This window comes from Coturnix japonica, chromosome 1 (genome assembly GCF_054131305.1).
Source record: "Coturnix japonica strain WE chromosome 1, WE-NBRP24, whole genome shotgun sequence".
NCBI classification, from domain to species: Eukaryota; Metazoa; Chordata; class Aves; order Galliformes; family Phasianidae; genus Coturnix; species Coturnix japonica.
Window position 1 is genome coordinate 114823678 of NC_140663.1, and position 26493 is coordinate 114850170.

The 26493-nt window shown below is 40.7% G+C and overlaps 1 protein-coding gene across 8 annotated transcripts in view; it reads right to left on the reverse strand.

Annotated features, from left to right (window-relative positions):
• TBL1X (transducin beta like 1 X-linked) overlaps nucleotides 1-26493 on the reverse strand; it is a 190131-nt gene that overhangs the window by 144178 nt on the left and 19460 nt on the right. Inside the window, exon 1 of one of the 8 annotated variants that reach the window (XM_085532144.1) lies at nucleotides 3689-3791. The exons of the other annotated variants lie outside the window; for them this stretch is intronic. The gene's annotated coding sequence lies outside the window, so the exon portion shown is untranslated. Of the gene's footprint in view, nucleotides 1-3688; nucleotides 3792-26493 lie in introns of those variants that run through there. 8 annotated transcript variants of the gene reach the window in all.

Consider the following 26493-nt stretch of genomic DNA (forward strand, 5'->3'; position numbering starts at 1 on the left):
TCAATTTCTTGCCTAAATTTGCTCAGGAGCTATTTATAATATCAATATCAGACACAACGGTAATATGCTACGTGAAACAGTTTATTCGCCTTGATATTTATCCATAATTTTATTTACAAAGAATATCTTTATCCTCTCTCTCTCTCTCAGCCTTCACATTTGAACAAGCTGAACAACAGCAACATTCTAATTGGCACTTTGAAAGCTAAGTGCTCCATTACTCCGAGCAGCCTAAAGCCTGTCTTTGCATCTGTTCTAATTTAAGGCCATCTTTCCTGACTGCAAGTGAACAGCATCGGACACAATATTCCAAATGAGGTCCCAGGAAGCTTTTGTAAAATGCTATTAGCATCTCTCCCTCTTTCTGCGAAATATCACATCTAATGCATTGTACAAGCACATTAGCCCTTCACACAGCTGCATCATACTGGTGGCTTAGTTAGAGCCATGGCAGTGGCATCATCACAGCACTTCATCCAATTCAGAATGTTACAACCATTAAATCATCTACACAACATCCTACGATGCTAACAGATGTTCTTCTCATTTTAAAGATTTGCATATTGAGATAAAGACCAGAATGACCTGTCTGAAACTAGACACTGGGGGCCTGCAGAGCTCAATTAGCAACCAAGACCTTCTGATCTGTAATCCTAAATACACAACTCCAACCACTAGCAGCACAGATGAACTATACAGAGCGGAGAAACAAGGCTTCTCCAGCTATTTCATGCCAAATGTCCATGTCTGCACTCAAAAGTTATTTCTAAATGGATAGTTACAGACAGCCACTTCTCTGCTCTACCATGTAATTGCATTAGGGTGCTGAGGAGCTGCACAGAACACAGACAGAAAGGTCAGACCTCACAGACTCATCGCTGCTCACTCTCATCTTCACGTCCTCAGCTGGCACAGCAAGTGATCCCACAAAAACAAACAAACAAAAACAAGTCTACGTTTCAGGTTCCCCTCCCTCCCAACACACATTCAGTTGCTGGAGCAAAAGCTGCTTGGATACGACCGCTTCTACTGAAGTTCATGCTTATACTGATGTATTCTCCTGAAAAACATATTAAGGATTCTGAATGTTTCATTTGAATGCTCTTCTTATTCTGAAATGTAGATCATATTAGACCTGTAAGTTACAGGTCAAAATAAAACTGGAAAAAAAATATATATATATATATTATATAATAACGCAGCAGTGCAAATTGAAAGGAGCTGACTGGTAACAAAGCAAAGAGCTTGATGATTCCCACACAAATCAGCGTATTGTAGATGTTCACGTCACAGTGTTAATTTCTTAATTATCATCAGATACTCCCAAAGCCAACTTATTCCCACTAACAAAACCTATCTTTGTGAGAAGTTCACCAGGAATAGGACCATTACTACAACTTGGGCAGAACATGATTTAGTTTCCCTTAAAGCTTGGAATCCCTTAATTGCCTCAGAAATGCCATGCATGTTTTGCAGTCACATTCCAGACAGTACTTTTTCTCCCAAGCTAGCAGAGCCAGAATCACCCCCTCAGGTAATACACAGGAGTAATAGGTAATACACACAACCACTTCTAAGAAAATAATGATCCCAGTTTAACTTGTTTTCTCTTTTTTCTCCTACACTGCCTTAAACATTTCATGTTAAGACTGTATTATGAGCTGTCCTCCACACGTGAACGCACCACTGTCAAGTAACAATGCTCACAAATATATAAGGCAGATGGGATGACTTCTACTGGTACCCGGCAGCGTAAAGATCGATATTAACAATAATGCTGCACAAAAATGAAGGAGTATAGCTGTGCAAAACCTTGAGCATTACCTCAGAGCAGCTGCAGTTTAAGACACTCACTACATCACTTCTACAGATGAAATATAAACACCTTCCAGAAATTTATGTTTTCAGAGCACATTCATCCATCACCAAAGGAAGGAGAAACAACTGAATTAAGATCACCAAGCGCTTTAATGCTGGCCACAAGTAAGGAGGGGTTTGTACTCCTCACAGCAGTTATCCAACAGCCCAGTAGTGGGGAAAAAATAACACCGAGGTGGCTAAACGCCTGTCTTTTACATTACAACTGAAGTGATGAAAAAGCCATCACACAGCCAGTTATAACAACTCCGCTGAAGCACCATCTCATTCTAAGCTGCAGCAACACACAGCATTTTATTAACCTGCAGTAGAGCAATTTGCCCCAGGCTGTAAAGACAGTTTTCAGTCAGCCTTCTGTGTCACACGCACTCCTTAACTAGATTTGAACGTATCAATTTGGCCCTTCTTTTCTGGATGATGGGAAAAGTTATGCTTCATTGAAATCGTAGCAAAGTCTCAGGCACAATTCTGGTTTGGCTTCTGGTATATGATACACAGAATATAAGATACACACACTTCTGATTGAGTACACACTTGACTTATGCCAACAAAAACAAGAGATATGAAAACCAGGACAATTATCTCCTGATGTTTGCAGCTGGGACCCAGGTACACAATGTTTATATATTGTAAAAGAAGCATATTTCATATTTCTAATAATCTGCATGTTGAAAAATCAGCATGACTTCAAGAGTAGTTGAAAAATTACTTTTAGTTCAACCTAACTGCATGTACCTCTTGCAAAAGTCCTGCCAGCAGAAGCCACCCACATCTCTGGTTGGAAAGTATGTAAGCCAAGACAGATTTGCAAATAAAAACATGTATCTTGCATGTATACAAATACATGCACGCATTATGTAAATGGTAAAAGAAACATTGCAGTTTGCAAGCATAAATGAGCAGGCAGTGTTTCAACTGATACGGTGGTTCTAGTGTTACTAAGGTCAAGAATTAAAGCGATTTAGAGTAAATTACCCCTGCTGGTCAGGGATGATACACAAGGAAGTTTGCATTGCTGCCTTGCGGTTCTTGATCTTTCGATCAATTTCTCAAGAATATCAAATTATCTTTATCTGATCACTGCTTACTTTTGAAGTTAGCATGAAAGAAACAGGCTTTTAAGATCACAACGGACTTGAACAGAAGCCGTTATCATCAAAACTTCAATCTCTAGTCACTAAGTCCCACTCACTCTCTGTGCACAACCTCACTACTTTATCTTTTAATGTATGTATCAAAATTATCAGAGTAAGAAAAAAACTGAAGCACAGGCCCAACAAAAACCTACATCTGTGTTGAAGAGCCAGCTTGGCACTCCCTTCAAATTCAATGAGTCTATACCTCCTAAAAATAGTTTTTTTGTAGTGCAAGACAGTCCAAATATTAAACTAGGCAAACCTAATGAAAAGCAGAAAGTATCAGTGTAGAAGAAGGAACATTTAAAAATACAATTTTATATTATTCTTCCAGGACATGTTGAGGAAGAGACAAAATAAAGACAAACATAATTTCAGAAGAATTTTAATCCCTGCATATTTCACTTCACAAACTGCTGTAGCGCACATCAGACTAAACAGCCCAGTCAAGACCACCTAAAAATGGGCCTACACATATGAAGAGACATACTCTGCATATTAAGAATGACCTCCAAAAGGCTTAAGTCACATGGGAGTCCCTTCTCCCTCAGTAATTCTCTTTATATAAAGATAAGAGAGGTTTCAAAGCGTAACTGTAGGACACCTTTATAGTTCTGAGAGCCAACGATTCCATTTCTACATTTCTTACTCCATGTAAATGAGTGACGATTTACCTCAGCAATCTCCACGTCTGTAAAAGTGCTCATCTGAGCAAGTTTTGTGCTCGCTTTGGTGTTTGCAGGATTAAGTTTTTGCAATTACATGAAAAATGGGTCAAACATCTATTAAAAGAAAAAAATACAGACAGAAAGGGAAACGTTATTGAATTAAGGAAACAGAAAAAGCATGCCAGATACTACTTGGTATCTCTATGTCTTCGTGACCAAACATGCTAAAAGCTGGGTACATCACAATTATCCTAAACATTCACAATAAAACAAAAGCTACACTTCATTGCAAGTGACACTAAAGCATCTTATAAACGTACTAAGGTCCTGGAAAAGATCAGTGAATATAAGATTATTACATGCCGAAGAGCCAAAAAATAAGATCTCTAACTTCCCTAAAACGTCACCTGCGTAACAGACTACTGGCTGGATGCTGCTTTAAGTCACTCACATCCAAGTCAAAGACAAATTGCTAATGCAGTAGCAGGAGATAGTAAAAGAAAAAATAACCCACATGAATGTATTGCTTTCAATTAAATCCTGTTGAGACTGGAAAAAGCAACCAAGAAAATAAGAAGAGAAAAACTGCACTCCAAATTAGTTCTTTGCAGGATACCCATATTCATTTCCACATGTAGAGAACACTGAGATTCTTCAAGAGAAACTTATTACAGTAAAAGCAATTACCAATGAAATGATGGGTCTTCCATTAAAATTATTTCCTTTAGAACATCTGGATATTATTTTTTACTGTTCTTTTTCAGTGTGGTGTTCTCATCTCTTAAGCTCCTTCCTCTCAAGGAAGCAGAGAAAAAGGGAAAGAAAGCAAAATGTTTAAAAACAGACGAGACAGAAATTTTAAGGAAGGGTTTCAGATTTCTATCCCGTTTAGTCCCAACGATATTTGATTCTTTTCTTTTTTTCCTATCTTCGTTTATTCTAGCTTTTGCAGGGAGTATTTTTGCACGTTGCCAAAGCAGCCCCTACCAAAATTCCTGCAGTCTAACAGCCTGGTTGACCCTACCCAGTTTGAAGGAAAGAAGAGTGGCTTCTTTTCTCGTGTAACACTCAAGCATTGACAAGAACCATGCCTGGTAAAAGAGCAAACCGAAGAATGAAACTCTCTGATCAAAGTGATGGTATTATCACGTGATATTACAGTTGGAACCACAGCTTGAAAATAACAAGGGGATCTTCTTCATCCCCAACTGTACACGTACTGCGGTTAAGATATTAGTGGGCAAGAGGAAATGGAGAATTCCCCATGATCTCTGCCACTCTGCATGTTTTTATCAGTATTACACTGCATCAGCTACATCATTCTCTCGAGCTGCTGCAGAACTGACTCCGGGTTTCACCTTTTTCCACAACGGCCCAGATTTGCAGAGGATGCTCTGACAAACAGCCTTCATTTCTCTAGTGACCCACTGGCAGCAGAGAGCCGAGCCCTGCAGGACGCTGTTTGTCGGTCATCACTCAGTGACTCTGCACAACAGAAGCACGACTGGGAAGAAAACGCAGCATCAGTCAGTAGTCACCAGTTAACACTTTAGTAATAAAGGCTGCCTCCCAGAAAAATCAATGACGTTTTGAACGTTGTATACTAAATGTGCACTGCTTTATGCATTTCAGAGCCACTGTTTATTAGACAAAGTAGGTGTTTACACGGAACCAGTTTAATCACAAATGGAATTGTGATTTACTTGTAAATATTGTTAACACTAGGGTCTACAGCATAATGGATACAGACTTTAAAAAAAACAATAGTGATTCTGATCAAAAGAGCTCTCTGGGCACAAAAGCTATTCTTTTCAGATACACCTAGCTAAGAGCATAATGTTGTCTCACAAAAGCATAAATATTGCACTTACGTTCCTCGCTTAATCCTTTCTTTACTTCTTCCCTAGTATAAGGCTCAGTAGGATAGTATAACATGGTCCCATTTTAAGTTTGTTAAACTGTTTTGGCAACGAATTGTAAGCCAAGAGGAACCTTGGAATTAAAACACACATGAGCTTTTCCTCTGACTCCTAATTAACAGCTCTTGATGGGTCATTATCAGCATATTACCTCAGAATGGTGACAGCATTCAGTGCACCCACAGTAAATTCTGAAGTTGGGATACTGAAGATGCTGGCTAAGCAGGGCAGAACTAAAATATAGGACCCAATCCCAACATGTAGTTCTGATAGCAGGTAATGGACAGATTTCCATGGCAAAGAGACAGTTGAAATCTCTCTGAGTTGTGAGAGCTCAGCACGACCTGACCTATCCACACTGCACAGAGCTGGCAGAGCAGCAGCATCCTACCCATCCTGGCCATTCTCTTTCAGCAGACAGGAGGGCTGGAAGCCAGGGCAAAACAACAAAATTTACATTAAAATCAAAGGTAGTAAGCCTCCAAAAATGAAATAAGGCTCCATTTCTTTTTAGGAAGCTCAACACATGAAGAAACAACGTGTCTCCCATTTTTAAACTTCAGTTCTACTACATCTCACTTGGAAGTTCTAATTGAGTTGTAAAAAACATTGCTGCTGAATCTGTTTTCAGTAACTGCTGGAAGCTCGCTTGTATACAGAGGGCAGCCCATCCTAGAACCCTCAGTGGAACCAAAGTAATTCCTCATTTAATTGCTTCTCTGTACTTCCCTGCTTCTCCCTTCATAAACGCTGGGGCAGTGCTGTTGAGACTAGGCCGGCGTGCTGCTCTCATACCCCACTGACTGACTGACTTCCAGAGGCCTGCCATGAGCAACACCAAGCGGGCAGCAGGCTCCCCACTATTATGCTGGCACACAACATCAGAGGTGAATGCTGGCAGTATGGCAGCAGAGGCTGAACTTTCCCAACAGTATCTCATAACACGTTGTTGCCAGGTGACAGATGGCAGCAGAGGGGCAGTCTGGCAAAACTGATCATGGAAGTGTGGCTTAAGCAATGGGGGAGGCACTGAATTCCTTGATGCAGAAAAAAATATGGCACCATTGACATTTCCTGAGCACTTATGGAGACTGAAGAGTCAAGGTGAGCAAAGTGAGGCAGTGGGTGGTGCACTACAGCAGTGCTGACAGTGGGTCACCTCCACTGATGCAGACTGTTATAAGCACAGCATGCAGGCTCTTGTTCATTGCTGGTAAAAAGGCACAGCTAATGGCAGTGACTATGTTGAAAACTAGTGTTTTGTGGCTGAAAACTTGCTTGACGAAACAGCATTATTGTGCTCTTTGTTCAGTTTCCACTGAAATAAAAAGAAAGCATTACACTGGTACTGACCTAAGTACTTTTGATTTGATGAAGAAATAATCATTGAATTACAGAATCACCAAGAATGGAAAGGACCACCCATTTCATCAGGTCCAACCACAAGACCTGTGCTCCAGACCACTCATTCAGCTTCGCTGCCCTTCTGTGAACACGCTCCAGGGCCTCAATGTCTTCCTTGTCATGGAGGCCCAAAACTGAACACAGTACTTGAGGTGTGGCCTCACCAGTGTTGAGTACAGAGGGACAGTCACTTTCCTGCTCCTGCTGGCTGCAGTTCTGATACAAGCCAGGATGCCATTGGCCTTCTTGGCCAGCTGGGCACACTGCTGGCTCATGCTCAGCCAAGCATCAACCAACACCCCCAGGTCAGTTTCCTCTACACAGTCTTCCAGCCACTCTCCTCCAAGCCTGCAGTATTGCCTGAGGCTATTGTGGCCAAAGTGCAGGATATGGCACATGGTCATATTGAACCTAATCCCATTGGCTTCAGCCCAGCTATCTAGCTTGTCCAGATCCCTCTGTAGGACTCAGATCAGTAGATCAGTACTTCCAGCCAACTTAGTGTAATCTGCAAACTTACTGAGGGTGCACTCTGCCCTCACCCAGGTCATCAATAAAGATACTGAAGAGGACAGGCCCCAGCACTGACCCCTGGGGAACATCACTAGTCACCAGCTGGATTTAACTCCATGCGCCACCCCTTTCTGGGCCCAGCCCTCCAGCCAGTTCCCTACTCAGCAAAGATTTTAACTTTCCAAGCCACGGGCCGCCAGCTTTTCCAGGAGAATACTGTGGGAGACAGTGTCAAAGGCCTTGCTGAAGTAAAGGCAAAATACATCAACAGCCTTTCCCTCATCCACCAGGTGTGTCACTAAATCACAGAGGGAGATCAAGTTGGTCAAGCAGGAGCTGCCCCTCACAAACCCACAATGGCTAGGCCTGATCACCTGGTTGTCCTATACATGCCATGTAATCTCCCTCAAGATGATCTACTCCATAACCTTTCCTGGCACTAATATCAGGTTAACAGACCCTTCTCTTAGATTGCCCTGGTTCTTTTCAGTAAGCCAAATTCAAGTCCTGCTGCCAGGATCAGGCACACCACATACTGACTTTCCCGAACCGATTATTCATTTGCATCGTTATCAATCACAAGAAATTAAAATCTGAAACTCAATGAAATTCTTAAATTAAAAAGAACAACAACACTTATTTCCAAAATTATCATCCACAGATGACTGAGAATTCATTGCGTCCAGAGGCAATTGATACTATGAGGTCTCTGCTCTGTTTATTTCAGTCTCATTCTCAGAAACAAGAGCTTCTCCAGAGAAAAACAGAACATTAGGGAAATATCTCAGAGCTGAAACTGGCAAGAGCTCTTCATTAATAAAGGTTGTTCACGTGAAGGAAGCTGTAAGGTATTCAGAAGTCAGGGCAGAAAGGGAAAACACACATACATACTGCAAACACCTCTCGGACAGAAACATCAAAGTGATTTCATGAACAGAAAAGGATCTATATCAAGAACTCTTAGAAACAAACTGTTATTGGCAAAACTTAATCCAGTTATCAGTAATTACCAAAACATGCATATATGCTTCAAATTTTCAGTGCCTCAGAAATAAAACTGAGTTTTATAGCTCACTGAATAATGAAAAACAGGTATCGGCCATGTAATTGATAGACACAGATTTGAACTTGTTTTCAGAACGCTTTCCTCTGCTTTTTCAAAAGTGTTTGTTTTGAGATGTGATAAATATTTAAATATCATTAGTAAAAAGTAATTTAACTGACTGTTATGAAATCATATTCTGAACATCAAACCTTGGAGACAAAATAATTCTGTTCCCGCATAGCAAATGCTTAGATAATAGCAAATGCATAAGCAATGGCAGAACACTTCACCCACAGCACAGTTTGGAATAATCTAATTCTGCTTCTGTAAAAACCCAGAAGTAAAAAAAAAAAGGAAAAGAAAAAGATAAAAGAAAAAGGATATTTAACAAGCTGTGTAGGATTTATTACCTTTGAGATGTTATTCTACTACTCTACTTTGTGAGATATAATCAGGTTTCCGAGAACGATGATGCTAAAATGTAATAAAGGATCCAGATCTGATTCCTTAGCAACTCCTTGCATTTAATCATAAAAAAACCCCACCCAAACCCAAGATAAATCCATTCTACCAAAAATGAAAAGATTGACTGGGCAGATAGGAAACAAATCAGTTAAGTACAGACATCAGAAACTAAAGCATGAGATGGCACACAAATACTACAGTTGACAGAGATAATCTGACAGATAAATTTGGAAGGAACACGACTGACACTGCAACTACGGACTGAGCAGAAGCCAGTACCAGTGCATAACAGGAAGACCGAAGGAGAGCTGTTTGAGACTTGGCCCTGCTTTGAAAATCCCCCAGCTTTATGGATTTGTCTCACCACTTCATCATCATTTTGAATAGCGTATTTCAGAGAATGCTGTGCTCCTATAACCCAGGATTTCACAAATTGATATTTGCATTGCCTGACAGGGCATTCTGAAAAATAACAATGCTGCCGTGTTCCTGTGAAGTATCACACGCATCAAGTTCAAAGAAGGCCCTATGCAATAAGTAAATACAGCACTTCCTGTGAGCGCAAACCCAACCTTGTCACACAGGATGATAAGCTGACAACATAGCTTTCCAGTAGCTCAACATCACATTCTCATCAAAGAAGGGCAGTATTTGCTGTATCAGAGGTGCAAAGCAAATCAGGACTATGATTAATGGCATTAGTAGTGAGCCTACTGCACCTTTGTCTCCTCCTAGGAGAGCAGCAAGTCCAGACAGCCTCAGGTGAAGCTGCTACCACCAGGGCTGCTGAAGGCACCTGTGCACCGCCTGAGGACTCCTGACATGAATCCTCCTTCAGCCACCTCTTTTCCCACAGCAGCTGCACTGACTGCAGCTCATTCAGCAGCCACTTTTTGCTCCCTTTCGAGCATCAAGTGTAACTAAACCTCTATGACAAGGAGAACAAGTCACCAACAGATTACACAAATTCTGGTCTTCTTCTCAGTACACTTAACCATCACGAGAGTAGCATTCAGTGGCTACCATATTTACTAACTCACTTTGTCATCCCGTAACACCCTATAATGCCTTAAGATGCAGAAGTAAGAGATTAAGCACCTGAAACACACTAAGTAACACAGTAAGTACATCAGATGATCAGGGGAAATTAAGGAAGGGAAACTGAGAAAGACCCAAAAAGAATTAATTGGCAAAAAGGGAAAATCAACAAATGCAAGCAAAGAAGGAAAAAGTAGAATCCTCTGGTGATAAGCGTGGCTTGACTACAAATATAGGTTGTACATCTGGCACTTTCTACCTTGTTGTATACTGCACCACAGTTTTGTCATAACCAACAAGGTTCTGCACTCAGCCATACTGTGTACCAGTGCTGCTTAACCTGGGTGATGAGCCAGACCAAGAGGCATCTGTGTGGGGCAGCTTCTTCAGCCATCGCTCAGGTTGAGGGCCCACTGCATACAGCTATCAACAATAAAATTAAGTGACAAAAAGTGTAACAGAATTAAGTAACTGTTGTTTACCAAGTATTTAAGAGGCCAAAAAGCTGCAAAGTAGTGTTACTGCATATAGGAAAATCCAAAATGTGTTACTTTAAACAGACTCCTCCTCACCTACTTCAGCTTCTTGTTTGAAACAGCATTATGATCATTGCAATGCTTAAGTCAGCTGTGGCAGGACAAAAAAACAAACCAACACATGCTAAGTTTTTCTCATGGTGAAATTCCTCCCTTTATCAGAGATAATTGCAATTGCTGTTCGACATACTGTTTTCAGTACAACAAGCTGCAAATCACTTCCAGCATAGCTGTGGCAAGTAGGGATTACACCAAGCCACTCTCTCAGCTGAAGGCCTGGCCTTTCTGTAAGCGATGACATCACTTTCTCCGAATAACACAACCAGCCCATGATGAATGTTGACAGTTTATATTAAAGGAGAGAACCATGCTGTAAACACAGCGTTAAAGAAACACGACTCAGCAGCAGCTTGGCAAAGGTTTGCAATTGCTGCAATATTTTTTTTGTATGAAAGTTGTTCTAAGTGCAAAGTAGACTTCTGTGAAGAAGATTAAGCCTGGCTGATATCTCAGCACTTAGGAAAACCCATTTGATGAGAAAACAGATACAGCTGGGTTAAAACCTTTGCGGCAATTATTACTCAGAAAGAATGAAAACTCAAACAATTAATTAATGAGTTTAGTCTCAGGTGATAATATATATTTGTTTACATGTCCATGCACATACCTGTGTCTACACTCCTGTGTGTGTGCACAGAGGGCACCACAGGCCAACCAGTGAGAAGAGCTCACAGCAAAAATAAAATACCTTCTGTTCTCTCAAACACATGCTTTGAAGAACAAGGAAAAGAAGCAAGAGCTGCTCAAAAGAGCCTCACTGTGAAAGCATAGCCCGTGCTCTCCTACTTTCCCTAACACACTAAAAAAGGCAGACAGAACAAGCCAAGTTGAAAGAGAATATTTAAACAGAATGTTTGGGAAAAAAAAATAATAATACAAAAGCTTCCCTATTAGATAAAATTCAGGCTGACACCCAATACCCAGTACCATAGACTTTGCTTACAAGACCATAGAGTGCTGTTATTCATGACAAGCCCTGTCCCACACCTCAGGAGCCGAAGGGGATGTGGCTGGGCCCCACCTCTTGTTCCTGAGGCTCTCTGCAGCTGTGGATGCACAGCGGCTGACAGGGCCACCTGGGGGGCTGTGGGCAGAGCCCCACAGCCTGCAGTTCCCAGGGAAAGTCCATAGCACAGGATGGAGATTAAACACCAAGGTGAGGAAACAGGGAGCTGCCTAACCGCAAATGACTCCCTGGGCTGAGGACACTGGGAACAGAATGGACGGTCCGTTTCCAGCTGGCAACCCAAGCGCCAATTATTGTAAAAATCTGAAAGCTGAAGCCCAAAATATGCTCTATCACCTAAACTCTTTAGTGTACCTCAAGGCTATTTCAGCTAAGTGACCACCTCAAATGCAAAGGGGACATAGAAAAGGTGCAGCTGTGGGGTTTAAGGACTGGAAAGCAGATTTTTGCTCTACACCCGAATTAGGTGAGGATTGTCACTGCCGAGGTACTCCCAGTTGCTTCAGATACGAGACCTTGTGATCCTGCAGCCACACAGCAAGGCAGTAGAGGGAGGAATGGCAGCGCAAGGCACATCAGCCAGATGGACAAAGCTATTTCCTCCCATATGTACTGCACCACTTTCTGTTGTAACTCTTCTAACCAGACCCTCCACAATCATGTGTTAGTCACCAAGATGACAGCTGTAGGCTAGGTGCTGGCTGTAATGTGACATTGCAAACTGAGCACACACCACCTCTCTGCCACAGCCCAGCTGTGGACTGCAGACCTGACTGAGAATCAGCATATACACACAGGATGTGGGGATTCTCCTTCTGACCTGAAAGGACGGCGAAACCCTCACAGCCCCAGACAAAGGGAGGAGGAACTCACACACAACCTGCTGACCTTTTAGGGTAATCAGTCTAATGTTTTTCTAAGCTGTGTATGCACCTCTGAGCCTATAAGCTGTTAGCACTGCACAGAAAGGGCAGGGCTGCAGAAGGATGATTCAGTGACTGTTGTCACTGTTTGCTCCATCCACCTCCCCAGACGAAGGTTAGCTGAGTTCGGTTGCCTTCCCTCCTTCAGTGCTATGGGAGGCCTCTTCTGTCATTTGTTGTTATTTTACAAAAACACTTCTAAATGGCCTATTTTTAGTGACAAATCAGAAACTTTCTTTAGTTCGCTTCAAAGCAGAGAGTTTAACTTGGCCCTATTTCTATTTTATCTCCTGAAAGGTGGATAGGGCATTGTTTGCTGGATGAAAAGTTTTTAGCTACGGGTATGGGAGACATTAAATTTTAGAGTAGTGAGGAAAATAAGGTCTGCATATTCCTCCATGCCTGCAAATCTGTTCTACTAAAAGCATACGGAAAACCTTACAGTGTGAGCAGAGCTCTGAAGCAGAACCACATTACCTGGTAGGGAGATAACGCCTGGTCTCATAGCGCTGCCTATGGGAGCAAAGCATTACAAAATGTCACCTGTATTCTTGCCAATAGTTGAGACCACTGTAATCATAAAGTGTCTTCATTCCTATTTTCACTGGGATAGCTTGCTGCTAAATTATCCGAATAAGAATGACTGAGTTAAAAGGATTGAAGTAGCATGTAACTAGGGCTTGACATCAATAACTAGTCTACCAAGGCAGGAAAGTAGTTAATGTGAACCATCCTGCTATATTTTTATTTTATTATTAGAACAATGTCCCAATCTTTTCTAGATAGAAGGAATGTGCACTGCCCCTAATCTTACTGAAGCTAGAAAGCTCCGTCTTGCCTCCCTAGCAAAACACAGCTCCACATTCAACAGACTACTGACTATTTTAGCTATGGGAAGAAGCCAAAGAGCCAAAGCTTGCATGAGTTTCCAGAGTCCAAAATGGTAATGAATTTTCATTTTAATTGACTTTTATATTCACTCTGAGTAGTGAACACGTGTTGTTCAGCATTTAATTGCAGAAGTACTGTGCAATACAACTTGTAGAATTACTTCTGCAAATATTTAATGAGGATTTACAAACCACGTTGCATAATATTCCAATGAAGTCTGCAACTTCTGAGGTCACGTCTATGGACCCTGCTATTCCAGACACATACCTGGGAATCTCCTGACAGACAACTCAAAGGCTGTGTCTGAGTTTCACCAAATGTATCATTTAGTCTTTCACACATATTTGCACAATTTTTAAGAAGAGCAAAAGCAGTCGCAAAACTCTATACTCATGCAGCCATTTTTTGGACCTGCTGCATGACCACTGCTGTGAAACTCCCTTCCCTCATGGTTCAAATTTCCATTGTCATCACACAGATCCCAGGTATTCCCTTCCTTCCTTGAGTCTGGTAACCCAAATGGCATTTTATTGACCTTTCATGATGACGTATTAACTACGAGAAGCTGCAGCGTGGGGGCTCAATGTGAGATCGAGTTGCATTAGAAACAAGAGAATTGCTCCATCAAATGATCAAACTTGGCTCGGGGGGTAAGATAAAGAGATGGGTTCTGTTGGAGTGAAAGATTTTATAGATTTCAGCAACTTGTTTCAGTTAGAATGTATTTGGCTCAAATAGGCAATGGTGGTCCGAATGCCTACAAATCAGGAGAGTAACTGATTGATTGTTTAAAGGTAGAAGCAAAAGTTCATTAACAGTATGATGCTGCTTAAGCAGATGAGGTAACTATTCTGTCTTAACCAAAGTGAAACAGAGTTCTCATCAGCAATGAACAAACTATGTAAAAATTAGACTTAAATTCATTCAAACACTGAAAAGTTGTGCTTACCATTAAGTATAAGTCTGCAGTCCTAACTCTATACAAAAATCAGAAATGGTACATAGGGAATGGTAATCTTTTATACAATCACAGAATCACCAAGGTTGGAAAAGACCTAAAAGATCATCCAGTCCAACCATTCACCTATTTCACCCTGCTGTATCCTACTTCTTGGCCATGTAACAGTGCAGCATCCCTAGCAGTTATTCCCCAAATTCTCACTAGGTATCCATTTTGCCAGCTTTATATTTGCCAGAACCCTGGATCAGCAACTAGCAACACTAACGTGTGCTTCTTCCTCTCAAACTATTTCTGCACCACTTGGTATGAAAACATCTACCCAAGCCCCTTTTTTCAGGTCAAGGACAGATGATGTAAGGTCAACTTCTCCTTCCTTCTAGATTTGGAAGACGATGGTGAGGCACAACGCGAATCCAAGGCCATTTCTACGCTGTTAGCTTCTACAAAGAAAAACTGTGCATTCGCCAAAATGGCAAGACTGATTTCCATGCATAATGCTTCAACATAGTTAGCATTTCACTCAGCTTAGGGAAAACAGCTTGATAGAAGTATATTGCTTTCCTGGAGCTGCAGTTCATCTTCATTCAAAAATTCACTCATGAAAAAACCACAACTGGATCTCCCAGGTAATCTCATTCTACCACACATGGCAGCCTTTTTACACTTAAATCACAACGCTGAAAAGACCAAGTTCTTCACAAGCACTTGAACCTGTTCAGTGACACTTCTCAGCACTCAGAGGATGCTGCAGAACTGGAAGTGTGATCCTTCACAAGCCTTTATTATTATCATTATAGCATACAAGGATGCATGTATAGAATGCTTTTTTTCATTTTGAGATGAACAAATCTGGAGTCTGAGAAGCATTAGGTTTTCATAATTACTAGGCTTTGATGGCTATATAATACTTAAAAAACTCGCAAGTGTTAAAAACAAGCTTTATATGTCAACTCATTTTATGTTACATCAGATGACTTCCTAAGGAAGCAGCTGCTACACTACAGGATGAGACTATACATTCAGTTGTTTATCACGGGTACATTCTGCAGTAAGGATACATTTGAGAGACTTGACTTTGGACTATGAGGACAGACAAGACCGTAGCAAGAAGTTTGCTTTATCGCTGCCACATTACGTTATCGCCATGCTTTATCATTGCTACATTATGTTATTTGTTAAGAAGTTCTGATGCTGCATTAGCTCTCTATACTGTAGCAGGATTGCCGGATAGAAAGAGGAGATGAATGTGTGAATGAACAGGAATAACTTGCCTAGTGATTCCAGATAACTGCACCTATACAACCAGCAAGGATGAATGGCCTACAGCAACTTCCACAATTAATGCAGTTCACTGTTCAATCCAATGGGTACAGATAATAGCATGTATGAGACTAGACAAACAAAATGAGAATTCATATATATTTTTCAAGTGCTGCCTACAGCATTAATATCCACAGTTGTGTGAAAGACAAGCATATAATAAAAAACAACGTATCTTTCTCTGTAGCATATTTAAAAATACAGGAGACACAGAAATCACAAGACAACTTTACATCCTTGTGGACACTTATCCGTGGCACTTAAAAACATACCAAGAGGTTCCATGGTGTCTCACTCCACACACAAAAGAAGACAGGCTTTTGGAAAAGTTACAATGATGCATACTGTGGTATCTTTCCCTTGTCAGGAATACTCTATTTGTATCTTTGGAATAAATACAAATTAATTAATCAAAGTCTCTAAGATGAGAAATCATTTTGCTGGTAAAAGAACTGTATGTACCTCTAGCTAGGATTTTTGACAGAAAAACATTCCCCATTAATAAAAAGGAAAATAAATATTTCTGTAATACTTCAAGGTAAGACATATTCTGCAGAAATCTGATGGAAGAAATGGAAATTAAATCAGAATGCGATACAGTGCAAATTGGGGTGAAATATAAATATTGTAACATACTGTATTTATCATAATTTTCTTTAAAAGAATATCAAACATGCTTAATGTTGTAGAAACACTGTGCAAAGTAATCGTCTCAGTAATCAAGACTGATAACTTGCATGAAAATAAAACAGTTTGGTTGTCTCATTTTTAGTGGGGAATTTGAAAATACTTTTCATTCCAACTCCTAATAATAAAAGAAAACAAAAGAAAATACACATCCCCTGTGGTCAGTGTCACAATGGATTTGAGTTACTAAAAAGCAACTCAAAAACAAGCAAACAAGAAACCAAGACGTGAATTTTAAAATAAAGACTGTGTGGGAAGCATGGCTGTCCCTGGCCTCATCCTTAGTCTACCAAAAACATAAGGATGGGAAGCAATGTGCTGGATAACACACTGTAATTAATCACGATTTCTTCTCCAAGCATCCTGAAAGTTAGGACGGAGGTTTTCAAGAAAATAACCAAAATGAGATTTATTTCATCTATAAGGATAGCCAGCTGCCAGGGGCAAAATCAGAGCAGAGCAGAAATGTTGACCTAGAAAACACTAAGAAAAAAAAAAGGGAAGAGAAAGTATACTAAGAGGAAAGGTTGGATACCAGGGGGAAGTTCTTTACTTTGAGAGTGGTGAGGTGCTGGCACAGGCTGCCCAGAGAGGTTGTGGATGCCCCGTCCCTGGAGGTGTTCAAGGCCAGGTTGGACGGGGCCCTGGGCAGCCTGGTCTGGTATTGGACACTGAGACTGATGGCCCTGCCTGCAGTGGGGGAGTTGGAGCTTCATGATCCTTGAGGTCCCTTCCAACCTGGGCCATTCTGTGATTCTATGAAAGATGACAGAAACAATGTCTGATGCAGCCTGATCGGGCCCCTGACATTTTCTTCATATACAGATGAGCTCAGAAGGCACATCACTCTCCCTTCCCCCAAGCACACTTCTCACAAAAGGATGCAGATTCAAACACACAGGTCAGTGCTGGACAAAGTAGGAGAGAAGAGTAACCGTCAACACTAAAATCTATCCACAGTTGAAAGGTTTTTTAAAAAATACATACATCAAATGAATTATTTATATCCAAAATTCTGCTGTAGTCTAAAAAGATTTTCAAAAGAGAAAAAGTAGAAGGGGGGAGGGGTGGAGGTTGGGTGCATAAACTACATTCTTTTGTGGGTTCCCCCTCCCTTTCAAATAACCACACAAACTAGATGAAACCTTGCTGGTATCACTTGACTTCAAACCTGGGGCTTTTGCTCATATTGCACAAGTGGGAAAATATACTTCTGAGTGAAAAAGAAACGCATCAACCACGTATTAATTCAGAAGCATTGGGCAACTGAATACGGCATTTTAGAACAGACTTGTGCAACCACAGCTATAAATGCATTCACACGTTCCACCTCTGTCATCTGCAACAGTAATGAACACTGATGGTACACAGATACATGTCATTTAGAACAAAATTCAGGTAAGTCCTAAAGATCTCCCAAATATCTAACCATCTACTATCTATACATCTGTGAGAAATAATATTCCCCGTTGATCCCATCAGCCAACAAGACTTTTGTAGACATCATATTTTGTGCTTTGTTTTCAAAACAATACCAGCTAGAAGAGGGAGCTGTGTTTATCAGAAACAAGTTCGAAAGGCTCTGAACAATGATGTAATTCTGACACGGTAACTACGTTAGTTCAGTTTAATCGGCCACAACTTCTATGTCATACTGCAGGGCTGATCACATGAACATAAGCACTGAACTTGGTTATGTGCCTAGCACTTGCTGAATACAACTTCAATATTCTTATAATTTGAAAGACTAATACCACTGAGTAGTTGCTTAGAACATATTTGCTTGTTTGTCAAGAGTTCAGAAGACGATAATGGTGAGACCCGGTATTGTTCATTTGTACCATAAACAATATGGGGTCTACAGCTCCTAACACTGAATTTCCATGTTCATGTATACGCACACGGAACAGAGGCTAACGGGTTTAATTTCTTGTCATGCATCCGCTGGGACAGTGGAAGGCTTGATGGTTCTGGCATTAAGAGACTGACCTAATTAAAGTTGATTCACTCTTCCCAGGGACGGATTAGCCAAGTTTTGAAGCACCACACCCCATCATATCATGAGGGTGGAAGCAGACTGAATCCTTGGAACATCTGCTGACAAGTCTATACCTGAAAAATAATTGGTTTGACACAGGATAGCAAGTACTCAGACATGCTTGAGAAAATTCAAAAAGGGAATGATTAGGCAAACTCTGCTTAGGTAAATATATATATTTATGTACTAACATGAAAACTGCTTACACGTAAACTTTGAGATCTTATTTCTATGTCTTATCCCTTTGGTTCCAGTTCTCAACCCTCTTCCGCATTCTTCTGCTTTAGTTTTATTTTTTCCTGCTTTATGTAACCACAAGCAGTTTGCTGGAAAAAATATACTGCGTGCTGCATTACTTATGAAGTTCACTATTTGCCTTCTGTTACTTAAATAGGAAAAGATGGTGCTTAAAGAATACTTAAGCAGAATCTATATTATAGTTGATAATTTAGGAGTTGTGTTACTACTTCTTTAATATATATTTTAATGGTAAGAAACCACGTAAAACTTGTCACTAGCATCAGCATATAGTACTTAATAAATAAAAAAATAATATTGTAATTTCCACATAAATTCTACAGAAATAACATACGAGGGTGCCCTGAAAGTAATGCCTCCTATTTTATTATGTTGGCCCACAGTGTCAGAGGCAGATGTTGCTGGTATGGCAGTAGAGGCTGAACCTTCCCATCAGTATTCCATTACGTGTTGTTGCCATGTTGAAGATGGCAGCAGAGTGGCAGTCTGGCAAAACTGCATCTGACATGGTAGTGTAGATGAAGCAAAGGTGTGTCACTGAATTCCTCCATGTGGAAAAATTGGCACCCGTTGTCATTCATTGACTGAACATGAAGGTGACAGTTTCCTGGGTAGTGTCATTACTGGTGATGAGATGTGGTGTTACCACTGTGAGATGCAGTCAACAGAATGGTGACATGAATTCTCCAGCAAAGAAAAAGGTCAACATGCAGCCTTCAAGTGAGTGTACTGTCTTTTGAGATCTTGTCCTTTGAGTGATCCTTCTGGATTTCCTGAAACCCACAGAACCTCCAATTCTAGCCACTAGATCACGACACCAACAAAGTTGAAGGCTCAATCTTCCTGAATCAGGCCAGAGAACCTTTCTCTTGCAACATGATAATGCCAGACCCCATAACAGTCTGAAGACTGTGGAGCACCCTGCCCATCGTGGCTGGACTGGTCTACCACACCCACCGTATAAGCTGGATACCTGTCTCCCATCTGCTTGGGATTATGAGAGATGGAGTGCATGGGCAAAATTTTCCTAGCAATGATGCTGTCATAGCGCCTGTGAAACACTAGTGGAGAGTTTTACAAGCACAGCAAGTAGGCTCTTGTTCACAGCTGGAAAAAATGCATAGCTAATGGTGGTGACTGTTGAAAAAGCTGAGAATTTGCTCATCAAACTCTTTGTACCTGTTTTATTTTACACAGAAATATATAGGAGGCATTACTTTTGGAGTAACCTATATATTAAATACATATATATAGGGTGATACATTGATTTCATTACAAATCAGAGGATGCAGTTTAAATGTTGAGCCAAACTACTTGTACTTCCTGGAGCATACTATGTGACAGTATATTTGAGTATACTATCACATTTTTTGACTTTGCAGTCATTCTCTCATTTTCTGTAGTCCATACCACTCCCATCTCTGATTTTCTTTGAGTAACAGACACATACGTGTGTGTGTATCATTAGACCATTACACAAATGTGATTTTATCTCAGTTTCTTCATCTTTAAAACTGGACATTTATATTCAACTACTTAACAGAACAGTCTTAAGTGCTCATTGTATATAAAATATGTAATGCTTTAAAACTGTCAAGACACAACACAACTGGAACCAGAACAGAGAAACTCCATTTTTCTCCCAGTTAGAATTAAACACCAGAAGTTCAGAGATTCATATATATTACAAAGGCTTAACGAGAATACCTTTCAGCTTTTTGTTAAGCTTAATACTTTACACTCAAAAAAACATTTTTACTTAAGACTTCCAGCCCTTTAATCATTCCTGTGATTCTTCTTTGAACCTTCCTTTATTTTCTTCTTCACTTACATATTCAAGGACTAAATAGAACAATCCAGCCTTAGTCTTCTCAACAACAGACAGAATATCATCTCCCTTACCAAAACAAACTTTCTAGCTTATGTATCTAGAGATCAAGTCAGTCCTTTGGCCAAAGATGTTTTCCACAGGATGGAGTCTATGACTCCAAGTAAGTCCTATGCCTTTGTTTCCTGGTGCAATGTTACATTCGCTGTATTAAAGCAATGATTTTCTTTTGTCCAGTTTGACTAGCACAGTCATTCTGCAATTTGTGCCATTCATTGTTACTTTCTGAATCTATGATCTATGAATCTATGATATGTGCGAGTTGTCCAACTCAGGTTCGGTCTAACTCAGTTACATCTCACCTTATACCGTTCTTGTTTCTTCGTCCTAATACACAATAGCAATAGTGACCTTATAGAAGTCTAAACACATACCTAAACAATAATCTAACACATAAACCCGCTAATGGTTGCAGTAGTTTAACAGGACCTATTTTAACAAGCTAATGTTCATAAGAATTATTTACAACCCGTGATGCTCCTCTGTACTTTACTCACAAAGTCAAATAATAGTCACTAATTTCAACATTTCACCTGGATCGATATCTGGGATCATCTCAGTTACCAATCCTACAACATTTATCCTCACCCACATTTCTCCTACCTTCCTTGTATTCCAAGACTTTTGTAAATCGAGAGTCTAACATTAACTCCTCTGTCAGCTCTTTTTTGGGGTGAAACTACCTGCAGGTTTTAAGATAACTAAACAAAACACTTGGTGCTCATCTCTCTATCTGTTGTTCAGGGCTATACAGCTCTGGAGTGTTGACAACAGCTTTCATTACCACTAATCTACACCTTAAACGAAGTGTATCCTTCCTATACCACATTCAATCTGCTCTCAGGTAGGAAAATCACATGTAGTCAATGGTACGTGCTTCTCCTTCTCACCCAAACATTTTATTTTATATAAGCAAAGTCACCTCAACAGAATGTCCTACCAGTGCATGAAAGATGATGCTGCAACACCCATACCGTTCCCACTGTAGGCTTGGCGTATTCCTTTTACATACATGTGATTACAATTTGGGCCAATAAAAACTAACTGGGCAAACAGAAGAATAGACTGCTTTGTCTGTAAAACCCTGAAAAACTCGATGTTTCTGATTGGGGAACATGTGAGCCAAAATTTATACTGACAACATTACTTAATATATTTATAAGGAGGTGTAAGAGGAATAGGCTGCTACTTTTCCCTCTGAATTACGGGAAACATCATAAATAACCAGGCAGAAAATTAATCTCCCCTTCTGTGATGTTCAGCTTATCTGAGAAATAAAGGCTCAAATCAGCTTTGGGATCCAAGCAGCCAATCTTTTGTGCTGGTAAGCATAAAAACTTTTTAAAAAGAGGACAGAAAAACCTCAGACCAAATATTGATCAATCACTCTGTTAAGCTGATGCTGAATCAATTACCCGCTGCATCTCAGAAAGATGCATGTTGACGTGTTCTGCCTCTAAGGGTTCTCTTGAATATTTGCTTTGCAGATAATCAGGAGTTTTGTTTTCATGGTGAGCAGGTTTAGTTGCTGTGGACTGAAATGTGGGGAGAGAGGAGAAGGAAGGAGACTTCATGCCTATAAAGGAGCAATTGAGGATCAGACTAAAGCTTATTTAAAGACTTCCAGTAAGAAACTGTGACCAAGGCTTAAAACACACACTGAAGAAGCAGCTTCATCTTGAACTTCGTGAGCAGCTGTGCTCTCGTTTCCCTTCCCCCACCACAGGAAACAGACCTAGAAACAAAAATAAGACAGGAATGCTCCTGTGCAAGCTGAAGTTGTTGGCTTCTTAAACATCCACTGCTCTCGTGCCAAAAAAAATGAAACCTAGGAGGATTTAACACTTCAAAGGATAGTGGGAGACTGCTTTAAACACTGAATTTTCTACCAGCGACAGATATTCTTTCATTCTGTAAACATGTAGGAAAAATGTTATCATGAGAGCATGTCAAGACAGATTTCATTTATATCCTTGTGCTTATTATGCACAAATTCACTGCTGCATGTTACACTTTTACCTATTTCAGACTACAATTAATGCCGTAGCAATGTTATCTCTAATCAGAAAGATAAATGAAGTGGTTGAATTTTCTGATACCTTCCAAAACACGCCATTATAGCATACACCTAGAAAGCTTAATACTGTAGAGGACTGTTTGACAAAGAAGCTCTCTCCTTATTAAGCAATGATACATAATTATAAGTTCAAGGAGAACATGAATAACATCTTGCCAAAGGAATGCACAGCAACATCAGCTACTCACAGTATTCCCAGCTACAAATTAGAGTTATGCTTTCACTTGTGTTACTAAGAATTTAGCCTTTGTTCCCTGTCTTTCACTGCGTGAACAAAGGTAAGGAGAGGGGAAAGAAAGTGAGTGTAAGGGAGGCTCAGTTCTGCGCTTAGCCTAAAAAAAGCTCATTCTGATGAGAACAAATCATCTCAGTGGCTTAACAAAAACAACTCGTGTTTTCAACACTTAATTTAATATTTCACAGGCTAATGGAAAACTTACATAATGCATTCTTCCTCAGAAAGCCAAAACATCAACACGGATGGGATTGAGATCTTGATACGGGGAGAAAGAAAATGTTATCTTTTCAAAACTGTATGCCCAAGAAACATAATGTGGAGGATGGGATGAACACTGATGTGAGAAAAAAATGAGGGGAAAATAATGTTACATATTCGAGTGACTGTGTCTGAGTGCAGCAGCCCCAGCCATACCTCTCTCAACAGTGTTTAATGCTTGATTAAATGATTAACATGATGTGATTTCCTGTCCCTCCTCTTTCTCCTGGTGTCCTCCCTGTGGCTGGATGTGAAAAACAGATTGAAAAGAAAGTTTATGTGATTGTTAACAGTAATATTTCACTCTCACTTCAAACCCCGTAAGTACTGTCAGACTATTCCACAGCCACAAAGAATTCCAACTCTCCTGGTCTCCTCTCTTTCTTTTAAAGCATGTTTGATCTTCCCTTTGTACATTCAGGGCCATGCAGCACTCCTGCCTTCAGCACCTGTTAATAATTCCTCAGAGGAATGGATAGAGAGAAAAGCAGGTGAAGGGAAGCTTTCAAGTTTTAAAAGTTCCACCCAAGGATCACATCTCATCCAATCGCTGAGTGTGGCCACTGAAAGCACCGCTCCTTCACTTATGCTTCTAGCAATACAGAAAGGACTCGCTGAAGGGGTAGCATTTCAAAAAGGGTTCAAAGAAATGTAAATGATTTTTCTGATTTAAGGGACTTCGTTGTAAATATAGATAATTAAATCTGAGCACAGTGAGAGGACAAAATCAAGCCTTAGTCACATTCTAGAGGTGGCAGTCCAAGAAAGATCATTATCACAGATGATGAGCTTAATACTGGACAACAGCCTTTTCCCTTGAGCTTGCTTCTAGTTATCAAAATCATTATTATCTCACACTATGGAAAAAAGTTTGGAATTTTGCTTTCTTTGCAGGAAGACCTGAAGGCTTTCAGTACACAGTTTGTTATGCTTTCAACAGAACAAAAACAACTGCTCAGTTGGCCCTTATATTGTTACTACTGTCAGAGAAATACTGAATTACCAAGGTTGGAAAAGACCTCCAAGATCATCCAGTCCAACCGTCAACCTACCAGCAATATTTTCAACTAAGCCACATCCCTCAGTACAACATCTAAACATTTCTTGAACATATCCAAAGACAGGGACTCAGCCACCTCCCCAGGCAGCCTATTCCAGCACTCTCTTGGAGAAGAAATTTTTCCTAATATCCAGTTCGAACCTCCTCTTCTGCAACTGGAGGCCATTCCCTCTCGTCCTATTGCTGCTCACCCAGGAGAAGAGGCCAACCTCCACCTCACTACAACCTCCCTTCAGGCCATTGTAGAGAGCAACAAGGTCTCTCCTGAGCCTCCTCTTCTCCAGACTAAACAACCCCGGTTCCCTCCTAGGAGTTGTGCTCCAGACCCCTCACAGCTTCATTGCCCTTCTCTGAACACACCAGAGTGCCTCAATGTCTTTCTTGTAGTGAGGGGCCTAAAACTGAACACAATACTCACAGTACGGCCTCACCAGAGCAGAGTACAGAAGGATGATCACTTCCCTGCTCCTGCTGGCAGAGCTATTTCTGATACAAGCCAGGATGCCACTGGCCTTCTTAGCTACCTGGGCATGTGCTGGCTCACTGTCATTTCACAAATCCTTTACCCCTGTTCTAGGGTCACATACAGACTCATATATTTATGCCCATTAAATGTTCTGTACTTACTGCTAGTAATGAGCACTTAATTAATAGAGAAGTTCTTACAACCCAAATAAAATGCTGTTCAAACCACTTCATACTGGCTGGCTTGTAGCAAGGGGACAGTTAAATGAGCCAAGCTTTATCAGATTACAACTGAATAAAACTAGGGGAAGAAAAAGCCAAATATCCCAGAGTAACTAGCAAAAAATATACCATCTACACAACTGATACTAAGATATCACACACAGAGAATGTTATTTTTCGCACAGTTTGCATTACTGATGCACAATGCTTCTTACGCCTGGAAAACAGTACCAAGAACACGCTCTGACAAACTCCTTGACTTTACTGCCAAGGCTGGATGTTCCAAAATGCCTGAGCTGTCACATCACCACACTACAGTCAGATTTTCTATCAAGCTGTGGTCTACAGGAATGCCTGGGCATTTTTTTTCATTTTCTCCTATGATTTTCATGGTTAAAGGGCATACTTTCAGCCTGACCTATGAGATGCTAAGCTCTCAACAAGACTAACAGTAGGTCCACACCTAAAGGGCCAATCTGGATGAGAACCATACAGCGAATAGTTTTAAAAAATCTATGTACTGGTGGAGGTAGGCATTTTGTTTTGTATAAGCTCTACTTGGAAATACCAGCCAGACCGGAATACAGAATGACATAAAAACAAAGCAAATCCACAGTGCTATTGTGAGTTAAAATGAAAACAGTCTATAAACTAGTAAGACTTTGTGTATTGCACGCTGCACACTTGTATCTCAAAGGAATTTAGACATGTTTCTGTACGTAGCCTAGTAACAAAGTCCTCATGCAACTATTACAGAAATTAACAGTATAAGAAGAATTAATTAGTTACACATTTTCTGGTTGCCTGACAATACATTTATCTGCCGATTCTTCAAACCAGCACAGCAATGGAGTATTCTGTACCTGTTTAGAAATGCTAACTTTGAGCTCTTCAGGGAGTTAGTCAGCAAAACACCCTGGGAAACTGTCCTCATGGGCAAGGGTGCAGAGCAAAGCTGGCAGATCTTAAAGGAGGCTTTCCTCAGGGCACAGGAGCTCTCCATTCCCAGGTATGGCAAGTCAGGAAAGGAAGGCAAGAGACCAGCCCGGCTGAATCAGAACCTGCTGATCAAACTGAAGAGCAAGAATAAAATGCACAGTGGAAACAGGGACTTGGAGATGAAAGGATTGAGTGCAATCCCTACTGAAAAAGACCTGAGTGTATAGGCAGATGGGAAGCTTGACATGAGCCAGCAGTGTGCCTTCACAGCCCAGAAAGCCAACCATATCCTGGTCTGCATCAAAAGAAGCATGGCCAGCAGGTTGAGGGAGGTGATCCTGCCCCTCTATACTCTGTGCTGGCGAGACCTCAGCTGGAGTGCTGTGTCCAGATGTGGAGTCCTCAGTACAGGAGAGACATGGACCCGTTGGAGCACATCCAGAGCAGGGCCACAAAAATGATCCCAAGAATGGAACACCTCTCCTACAAGGACAGGCTGAAAGAGCTGGGGCTGTTCAGCTTGGAGAAGAGAGGGCCGCAAGGTGACTTGATAGCGGTCTTTTAATATCTAAAGGGCAGCTATAAGAAAGAAGACAGACTCTTTAGCAGGATCTGCTGTAACAGAACAAGAGGAAATGG